This window comes from Humulus lupulus, chromosome 6 (assembly GCF_963169125.1).
Source record: "Humulus lupulus chromosome 6, drHumLupu1.1, whole genome shotgun sequence".
Lineage (NCBI taxonomy): Eukaryota > Viridiplantae > Streptophyta > Magnoliopsida > Rosales > Cannabaceae > Humulus > Humulus lupulus.
In genome coordinates this window covers 18,107,321-18,116,953 of record NC_084798.1, presented here as the reverse complement: position 1 = coordinate 18,116,953, position 9,633 = coordinate 18,107,321, and the positions used below count along the sequence as shown (strand labels likewise).

Below are 9,633 nucleotides of genomic sequence, written 5' to 3'. Positions count from 1 at the left end.
TTTTGATAGGTCACAAGTTTGAAATGTTAACACATAGATGAGTGATCTAATATTTATTCATTCACTTTTTTCTAACAGTTTTTTTCCTTCTTCAATCTTTCTCTCTTTCAAGAAGTCAAAATTTTAAATTTAATTTGATCATGTTCATTCAAAAAAAAGAAATCTAAAATCCTATTTATATAAAAGTAATTAAAGAAAGACTTCTTAAAAATAATTTATAAATAAATTTATTGTATGAAATATTGTATTATAGTATATTATTTTAAAATACTTGTGTGTATGTATATAAAATCCTCAGGAACTAATTGCGTCAAATTCTCATGCCCAAATATACCAATTGATCACTGATTTTGGTTGCTTACGATACCGATAAGATACCAATTGATCACTTTTTTTTATGGGTTTATACATTTTTGGACCCTGTGTTTTGACAAATTATTTTTTAGACCCCATGTTTTGTAAAATGGTTAAAATAGAACCATAAACTCAATTTTGATGAAGAAAAAATTGAATATAACAACATAGTTTTTAAGCAGAATGATTTTATTTTTGTTTTGGATTGTTAGTTTGGTAAATTATTTGTGATTTTAGTTTAGAAAACATTAACCAAAATCGTGTTTAGGACTCTATTTTAACAATTTTACAAAACATAAGGTCCAAAAAATAATTTATCAAAACATAGGGTCCAAACAGGTAATGAGACAAAACACAGGGTCTAAAAAGGTATAAACCCTTTTTTTATATCATATTATTTAAGTACATTTTGGTTACCTCCAATACTTATTTGAAGACATCTTATTGTATCAATTAGTTAATATGGTATCTTATTATTTATTAAAGATACATTTTGGTAACTTTTAAGTTTATTTCAAAAACTAATGAGTTGATATATAGTATAATAAGTTACCATATAGTTTATTAATAAAAATTAATTTAGTATACTACATGATAACTTTAATAGATTTTTTTAGTCACTCATGTAAGTTACATGTCTTATTATTTAAGATACTTTTATGTTACCTTCAAGTCTATTTTAGAAACTAATTAGTTATCATATAGTATAAAAAGTTACACCTATAATTTCAAGTTACCATTAATAGCTTATTAGAAAATAATATTATATAGTATACTGCATAGTTACTTATAAAAGTTATATTTTTGTTGCTTTTAAAATCATTTAAAATACCAATTAATTACATTTTGACATATGACTAAATATTTTAGTATGCTACAAATTTATAGCAACCAACAAACTTAGTAAATATATAGAGTGGCTAGAAAATAAAGAAAAACAATCGAAATATAATTCATTGGAAAAAGATTAAGCATTAGTGGCTATATATGTATCCTCAACAACAAGGACTTAGACATATTCTTTGCCAGTATATGCTCCTTTGTAATTAATATTTGTGTTGCCAACTCTAAATCTTCATAAAGTGTATAACAGATATATTTAGTAATTCTTTTATTTATTTTTCAAATGAATATACTTCCAAACAATCCTTCACTTCCAAACAATCCTTCAGCTTTTACTTTACTGAAAATAAGATTTATATATTTTTAGACTCTGTGTTTTGTCCTATTACCTACTTGGATCCTGTATTTTGATCAATTATTTTTTGAACTCTATGTTTTGTAAAATTGTTAAAATAGAACCTTAAACCTGATTTTGGTCAATATTTTCTCAACTAAAATCACAAATAATTTACCAAACTAACAATTCAGAATAAAAATAAAATCATTCTCATTAAAAACTGTGTTGTTATATTCAATTTTTTCTTCATCAAAATTGAATTTATGGTTTTATTTTAACCATTTTACAAAATAAAGGATCCAAAAAATAATTTATCAAAATACAAGGTCCAAATAAGTAATAGGACAAAACGAAGAGTTCAAAAATGTATAAACCTTGTAAATAACAAAGGTGATTTTTAGACAATGAGTATTTCAAGAATTAAGGGATTATAATAAAAACAGAGCAATTAAACTTAGGGACATGTAAAGATTTGAATCATACACTTGATCATGGAAGCTCCAGTTTTTTCCTAAGCAATCGCAACTTGATTAAATGTCTAGCAAGTAGCAACATTTCTCTCCATCTCTTTCTTTGAATGAACGACAGATTAGAAGGTTAACAATCATGACAGAGTACGAATAAAGTTAGCTGTACACAAAATTTGTAACCAAATAAGTTGCTGCCTAACTTAAGTCATAATCATAGTATAATATTTATATATATATATATATATATATATATAAAATAACACCAAGTCAAGATAAACTGGATTCACAATCGATTTCATAAATCAAATTAAAGAAACAAATATAGAAATTGGACAAGAAAATATTAGCAAAATCAAACTCATCGAAGCATCTTTTTGGATCTAAACTTCCAAGCCAAGCTCCTTGCATTATATTATAATGAAAATTGTGCATATACATTACCAATGTCATATCTAAGATTTAAAAATTAAGTATTTTTTTTCTTTTTAATTTAAATTTTTCCTAGTTTCATATCCTTGTTGAGTCGCATGCTCTAGCACTCTAAAACAAATCATTGGAAAAAATTCAACATGAACATTATGCATCAAAGAATAATTAAGTATATCAAAACACAACTTATCAGTGCTATAAAGTATTGGAAACTTTTCAAATATATATAGAGAATATTAGAAAGAATTAAACTTCCTCAGTATTAAAAAATGCTTAGGTATCCACTACCATTAAAACATAATGAATATACTAATTATTAAGTAAATATTATCAGTGGCTACCATTTAAGAAACTAATTAAAAAGTCACAACTAAGCAACTTCAGAAATCTTAACGTTTCTCAGAGATTTTACAATCATTCATTAACGTTCTTTACTTGGAACATCAAAATGTATTTGTTGAAATTAATTGAGCATCAAACAATAATCAAGAATTGATCAAGCATAATCATGCTCAACATTGCACAATGAAATCATCTTATTTAAGGCATCAAACATAATAAGAGAAAGAAGTTTTACATACCTTTGTGATCAAGTCTATGAACCATCATTCTCCATGATTATGCTCATCACATTTCACCCACCTACACATCAAAGATCAAAAGCGTGCTTGGGGTGTAGATGAACACTACTCTCTTTCTATTCTCTCTACACCATAGCCACACTCATTCCACCTTAATCATCAATCAAGAGCACAACCCTTTATATAAGGAATTATGGGCCAATTGGGCTTACATGCCCAATGTGAGAGAATTAGTTGTCTTGGCCCAATGGGCTGACCAAAGACGTTTTAGAGCGTGTCCATGGGCCCCGAGCATGTTAGTACGTTATGTCCATCCCATTATGGCCCGATGGTAATATCATGCATTACCGATTATATAGTTATCATTACATGCTAATACCGACACTGTGTGAGCAACACTTAATTATGTTAGTCCATATAAAATATTCTAACAGTATTCCCCAAGACCAAAGCATATTTAAGCATAGCACATAGATATGAATTTATTCAGCCTTAATCCTTAGAAACAATTGATATGAATCAATTATGCAAATTATCTTGAATAAATAGAATCTGAGTTTTACAAATTGAAAGAAAAAAGCATTACAACCACAAAATAATAAAGCGACACTAATTCTTTTGACAAAATAAACATAAAAACAACAAATTTCCATGGCGGTTGATACCTGCAGCATTCAGATCAAAGTTTAGGGCTTTGATAGCCCAATCACCTTTATGATCGAGCTCAATAGGTAAGTGACAGGCTTTTCCAAAGACAAACCGATAGGGAGACATCCCAAGAAGGGATTTGAAAGTAGTGCGGGATGCCCAAAAAGCGTCTAGAAGACGTGTAGACCAATCTTTGCGGTCAGGATTTACCGTCTTTTCCAGAATGTGTTTTATCTCTCTATTGGCAAACTCAGCTTGACCATTAGTCTATGCATGATAGGCATTTGCAACTTTATGAAGTACATCGTACTTTCGCGTAAGAGATTCAAAAGATCTGTTGCAAAAATGAGTGCCTTGATCACTGATGATAGCATGAGGAGTACCAAACCTTGATAACACATTTACTTTCAAGAATTTGACAACTGTAGCGTTATCATTGGTTCGACAAGGTACGATCTCAACCCATTTGGAAACATAATCCACAACGATAACAATATAAAGGTAGCCAAAAGAAGGTGGAAATTGTCTCATAAAGTCTATCCCCCAACAATCAAATATTTCGATAACAAGAATTGGGCTCAAGGGCATCATGTGCCGACGGGATAAGGAACCTAAATTTTGGCACCTTATACAAGAATGACAGAAATCATTGGTGTCTTTGAACAAAGTAGGCCAGAAAATACCGCATTGTAAGATTTTTGCAATGGTTTTCTTCACAGAAAAGTGACCACCACAAGCATCATTGTGGCAAAAATTCAGTACACTAGACACCTCATCGTCGTGGATGCATCTTTGCATGATTTGGTAGGGGCAATACTTGAATAAGTATGGGTCATCACAAAAGAAATTGTGCACCTCGACCAGAAATTTGTGTTTGTCTTGAGAACTCCATTCAGATGGGAGTTCACCTGTTACTAAGTAATTCACAATGTGAGCATACCACGGTAACTTAGCAACATAGAGCAATTGTTCATCGGGGAAATCATCATGAATAGATGGACCATCAGCGGGGTCACTGAATTAAAGTCGAGACAAGTGGTCCGTGACGACATTTTCAACACATTTCTTGTCTTTGATCGTTATATCAAATTCTTGCAAGAGAATGATCCACCGTATTAATCGCGCCTTAGCATCCTTTTTGGAAATGAGATACTTAAGGGCAGAGTGATTTGTGAAGATCGTAATAGGTGATCCAATCAAATAAGATCGAAATTCGTCAAGGGAGAAGACGATGACGGGAAACTCTTTTTCAGTAGTGGAATAGTTCATTTGAGCACTATTGAGAATTCGGCTTGCATAATACACAACAAAGGGTTTCCCCTCCCTTCGTTGTCCTAGCATAGCTCCCATAGCAAAGTTATTGGCATCACACATGATCTCGAAAGGAAGACTCCAATCGGGTGACTGAATGATGGGAGCGGAAGTGAGTGAATCGACAAGCATTCGGAATGATTCCTCACACTTAGGTGTCCATTCAAAAATGACATCTTTGGCTAGGAGGTTGCTTAGCGGACGAGCAATCATTGAAAAAATTTGTATGAACCTCCTATAGAAACCAACATGACCAAGGAATGACCTAACGTCTTTGACAGTCTTAGGAGTAGGCAGGTTGGAGATAAGGTAGACTTTGGATTGATCAACCTCAATTCCTCTTTCAGAAATTATGTGACCTAAGACTATGCCATAAGATACCATGAAGTGGCATCTCTCCCAATTGAGCACAAGTCATTTCTCAATACACTGTTTTAAAATAGCTTCAATATGAAGAAGACATGTGTCAAAGGAGTTCCAAAAACGGTTAGGTCATCCATGAATACTTCCATTGATTTTTCAATCATGCCACTAAAGATGTTCATCATGCATCTTTGAAAAGTAGCTGGTGCATTACACAAGCCAAATGGCATACACCGGAAAGCAAAAGTGCCAAAGGGACAGGTGAAAGTGGTCTTATCTTTATCCTCCAATGCAATCTCAATTTGTTAATAGCCAGAATAGTCATCAAGAAAGCAATAGAATGAGTTACCAGCTACACATTCAAGGATTTGATCAATGAATGGGAGTGGAAAATGATCTTTGTGGGAGGCGGCATTTAATTTTCTATAATCAATGCACATGCACCACCCTGTCACAGTTTTGGTGGGGACAAGGACCCCTTTGTCGTTTTGAACAACAGTGACACCCGATTTCTTAGGTACTACCTTAGTAGGACCAACCCATTTGTTGTTGGCCACTTGTTTTTGGAGCGGAATTATGCTTGTTTTTGCTTGATTTCAGGTTAAGCTTATGTTTTGGGCATTTGGAGTGGATTGTGTAGAAATCAAGCATTTGGAATGGATTATGCTGAAATTTCAATTAGGGCCGCGGCGCTATCGGCCGTACACTTCAGAATTTTAAGGGAAATTTCGTCATTATGGGGGGATATAGAATGAGGTCTTCATTCTGAAAAGGGGATCGCGATTTTTGACAGGAAAACAGACAAAAGGAGAAAAGAGACAAGAGAAGACGGATTTTGGAGCAAGCGTGGGCGATCTCCGACAACTCCCCATCTAGTTTCATCCTCTTTTTCTTTGATTTTCCTATGCTATTGTTTAGTTTGATTATGGATTTGAATTTTGAGATGATGAACTAAACTCTTATTAGGGATTTGATGGATATTGACTGAAATTATCCCATGGTTAATGCTATTTGATTATTTCTTCTCGCTTGTCTATGAAATTTGTTAATATTTATGCTTAATGTATGTTTGAGATTGATCACCTCGAGCATGATTCATGATCCTAATGTGAAATCTGAAAAGTGAATATTAGGAATGCTCTAAGTGAATGAACATAGGTTTTGATGCGAAACGAAAGTATTTGCATAGCTTATGTGACTTATAGATTATTACTTAAAGCGAATTGATTGTTGTGCTATCTCAGAAATGCAATAGTTGACAACGCAATTTAGAACCTAAATGATCTGAAAAGAGTTTAGGTAATTTTTTAATCTGTCATTTCAGTGAAAGAAGAAGAATAGTCAACTAGCGTTAACAATTGGGTAATCGAAGCAATTGAAATCATATCCCTATCTTCACATCCATTGTTAAACCCTTAATTTCTTATTTGTTGATTTTGCTTGTTTAGTTTGCTGCATTTTTATTTAAACATCAAATTTTATTGTTGCCAAATAGAAATATAGATCCAATTTTGTTAGTACTTAGCTACAATTCCCTTGGGTTCGACCTCACCTGTGTGAGTACTACTTGTATGATACGTGCACTTGCGTGTATTAAAATTTAAGCAACAAGTTTTTGGCGCCGTTGCCGGGGAATTGTTTAGTTAATATTACGTTAATTGGATTAAATTCTAATTTGGTTTTCTTTTCACTTTTTGCTAACTTGTTTGTGTCAAATTCTTCTTATCTCATCTCAGGTACCATTGGTTTATGCGACGTCAAGGACCAGCTGCAAGAGTGCCTGTTGATCCTGAGATAGAGAAGACTTGCCGGCAAAACAGAAAAAACAAAAGGTTGGAAAGAGTTGCACACAGGATTGAGCAAGAGGAAGTTATGGCCAACTACGGTAATAATGGGGGTGCCATAGAAGACCCAGCTAATGGTCAGAATCCACCCGACCGTAGCCTGAGGGACTATGTGTTGCCAACAATGACAGGGGTCCAGTCTTGTATAAGACCACCCACCGTAGATGCAAACAATTTTGAAATAAAGCCAGCCATACTTCAGATGGTTCAATCCACAGTCCAGTTTGGGGGACTACCCACTGAAGACCCAAACATGCATCTCTCTAACTTCATGGAGCTCTGTCAGACATTTAAGATGAACGGAGTTAGTGATGATGCTATCAGACTGAGATTGTTCCCATTTTCTCTGAGGGAGCGAGCTAAGAGTTGGTTGGTATCTTTGCCGCCTAACTCAATCAATACATGGAATGATCTAGCACTGAAGTTCCTCTCCAAGTTTTTCCCTCCAGCTAAAGCAGCTAAGTTGAGAGGAGAGATCAATAATTTTTCTCAGTTGGATAATGAGTCTCTGTATGAAGCTTGGGAGAGATTCAAAGAATTGATAAGAAAGTGCCTGCATCACGGAATAGAGAAATGGATGCTAGTCCATAATTTTTATAATGGGTTGTGTGGTACTACTCGCACACTCATTGATGCAGCAGCTGGTGGTGCGTTTATGAGAAAAAGCGCCAATGAGGCATATGACTTGTTGGAAGAAATGGCCATGAATAATCAGCAGTGGCCAAGTGAAAGAAGTTCTTCAAGGAAAGTGGCTGGTATGTATGAAGTGGATGCAATTTCGAAATTGACCGCTCAAGTTGAGGCCTTGACTAAGCAATTGCAAGGCAATGTGATAACAGCTCCAGTGCAACAGGCCCAGACTTTGTGTGAAATATGTGGGGGCCCTCATGCCTATGAACAGTGTCAGTATGCTGATGTAAACAACATGCCTATGGAGCAGGCTCAGGCTATTGGGAATTTTCCTCGACAGAGCAACAACAACCCTTACTCCAATTCCTTTAATCAAGGGTGGAGGAATCATCCCAACTTCTCTTGGAAGAATGATCAGCAAGGCCAATCTTCAAGCCAACAGCAGTCATTCCAACAACAGCCACAGGGGTTCTTTCAGCCAAGATTTAGACAGCAGCAGCAACAACCCCAACCGACCACTCATCATCAGCAGCAACAAAATTCTGGTGGAAATTCTAATACTCAGTCAGATGTGTTAAACCAATTCATGGCTGAAACTCGGTCTTCTATTAGAAATTTGGAGACCCAAATGGGACAATTGGCTACTCTCATGGCTAATCGTGCCCAAGGTAACTTGCCTAGCACCACTGAAGTCAATCCGAAAGAGAATTGCAAGGCAATCACGTTGAGAAGTGGGAAGAATTATGAGGGACCAAGTGAAAAGCAGCCAGTTGAAGAAGTGGGTCAGGATCAACAGGCACAGGCACCGACACAAGAGGAAAAGAAGCACAGTGAGAAAAAGGCTACTGAGGGCATACCAGTAAAAGAGGCTACCCCACCAATCAGTATTGAGCATCACATAAAGATCCCCTACCCCCAAAGGCTCCGTAAGAACAACATGGACAAGCAGTTTACTAAATTCCTGGAAGTTTTCAAGAAACTGCACATCAACATTCCATTTGCGGAGGCCTTAGAGAAAATGCCGAGTTATGTCAAGTTCATGAAGGACATCTTGTCCAAGAAGAGGAAGATGGAGGATTTTGAAACTGTGGCATTGACAGAAGAGTGTAGTGCTATACTGCAAAAGAAGCTCCCTCCTAAACTGAGAGATCCTGGGAGTTTCACAATACCGTGCACTATTGGGAGAATTGAGGGAATAAATGCTCTTTGTGATTTGGGGGCCAGTATCAACCTGATGCCATTGTCAGTTTTCAAGAGATTGCAACTTGGTGAAGCAAAGCCCACAACTGTAACTTTGCAACTAGCTGATCGTTCGTTGGCACATCCAAGAGGGGTAATTGAAGATGTCCTGGTCAAAGTGGACAAGTTTATTTTTCCTGCCGATTTCATAGTTCTTGACATGGAAGAGGATAGCAATGTCCCCATTATCCTTGGGAGACCCTTCTTGGCAACAGGCCAAGCACTTATAGATGTTCAGAAGGGTGAGTTGAAGTTGAGAGTGCAAGGGGAAGAAGTTGTGTTCAATGTGCTCAAGGCCATGACCTATCCAGAAGCTAGTGACAATTGCTTTTCAGTGGATGTAATGGGTAATTTAGTGGAAGAGAGAAAACTGATAAATGATCCTCTTGAGTTGAGTTTGGTTGAAGATGAAGTTAGTGATCAAGATGGAAAGGAAGCTATGGAGTACGCAAAATGGCTTAATTCTTATGGGCCATTGAAAAGGAAATACTTTGAAGAGCTTGGGGCAGTACCAAAAAGATCATTGCCCTCAGTTGAGAAACCCCCAGAATTAGAACTGAAGGTACTTCCTGACCACCTGAGGT

At 35.6% G+C, this 9,633-nt stretch overlaps 1 non-coding gene across 1 annotated transcript; it reads right to left on the bottom strand.

The window, feature by feature from the left end:
* Window positions 1-7,640: 7,640 nt before the first annotated feature.
* On the bottom strand, window positions 7,641-7,747 carry LOC133787486 (small nucleolar RNA R71). Its single transcript, XR_009872505.1, has one exon. It is a non-coding gene; the product is annotated as a small nucleolar RNA R71 (small nucleolar RNA).
* Window positions 7,748-9,633: the final 1,886 nt, after the last annotated feature.